Here is a 1,421-nt window from a genome sequence, read left to right on the forward strand (position 1 = left end):
TATTGGAATTATCTGGGCAAGAGGTGATAGTGGCTTAGATCAGGCTGTGAGAGCAGTAAAAAGTTCACTTACCCACTGGTTCATTTTACAAATCACAACTCAGGGTGTTTTGTGTCAGGCATGGTTCTAAGCACTTGAAATATTCGCGTGCCCTTATTTGCTTATAAAATGTGGTAGGCTGAATAATGGCTCCCCGAAGATGTCCACATCCTCATCCTCAGAACCCCCGTGAACATGTTACTTTACATGATAAAAGGGACTTTGCAGATGTGATTATTTTAAGCATCTGGAGCTAGAGAGATTGTCCTGCATTATTCTGGTGGGCACCGGGTAATCACAAGGGTCTTTATGAGAGGGAAGCTGGAGAGTCAGAGTCAGTGGTAGGAGATGTGAGGATGGAAGTGAAAGGTTGGAGTGATGCGAGGAAATGACCAAGAGCCAATAAACGCAGTAGCCTCCAAAAGCTAAAGACAGCAAGGAAAAGGACTCTCCCCAGAAGGAACACAACCCTACCGACATCTTGATTTTTCCCAGCAAGACCCATTTTAGATTTCTGACCTCCAGAATTGTAAGGTAATAAATTTGTGTTGTTTTAAGCCACTAAGTTTGTGGTAATTTCTTACTTACAGCAGCAATAGAAAACTAATACAGAAGATGAGATTTCCACATAAATGCATAATAATCATATGACTTTATGATTAGAAATATGAAAATATAATTTACTTAACCATTCCTGTATTGTTCAAATATTAGATTGTTTCCAGTTTTTCCCTATTATGAATAATGCTGAAACGAATATCCTTATAAATAAATCCTGGCATGTAGTTCTGATTATTTAAAGTTTTGGAAATGGAATGACTGGTTTTTATATTTTAAAATACAAAGAAAGTAGAGGGAATCATAGAACAAACTGTATTTACACACCAAGATTAACTTTTATTAAGACTAGTGTTTTATATAAAAATATAAATATAGGTGGTAGACATTAAGTATCCTTTAATGTCCTTTGCATCCTGCTTCCTCACCCCCAACTCTTCCAAGACAAAGACGGACAAATAGGCAATGATTCACAAAACGTGTGAACCGTCCTTGCGCATGGGCTGTGTTAATCTTCTCTGTGCTTTTCCAGTTTTAGTATGCATGTTGACAAAGCAAGCACCGGGGTTTTCTTTTGATCTTAAAAGAAAGAACTTGAAGAAATATAACCAAGGTTATAAATTCTAGCTTGCTTATGACAATAACACTTTTAGACTCAAAAATATGAATCTTCATAGAAAGAGAAAGACAAATATAAGCATTAAGAGAAAGAAGAAGAAGAAATAAAAAGTCTGAAATGAATGAACGAATTGTAGCTATTTTCTTTCTAGAGGTGCATTTGATTTTCTCTGTTATTTTATCTCACATCCAAAGAATTAAAATAT

The 1,421-nt window shown here is 35.8% G+C and overlaps 1 non-coding gene across 1 annotated transcript; it reads right to left on the minus strand.

Annotated features, from left to right (window-relative positions):
- Nucleotides 1–1,051: 1,051 nt before the first annotated feature.
- Nucleotides 1,052–1,159, minus strand: LOC131398969 (U6 spliceosomal RNA). Its single transcript, XR_009217044.1, has one exon. It is a non-coding gene; the product is annotated as a U6 spliceosomal RNA (small nuclear RNA).
- Nucleotides 1,160–1,421: the final 262 nt, after the last annotated feature.

This window comes from Diceros bicornis, chromosome 36 (genome assembly GCF_020826845.1).
Source record: "Diceros bicornis minor isolate mBicDic1 chromosome 36, mDicBic1.mat.cur, whole genome shotgun sequence".
NCBI classification, from domain to species: domain Eukaryota; kingdom Metazoa; phylum Chordata; class Mammalia; order Perissodactyla; family Rhinocerotidae; genus Diceros; species Diceros bicornis.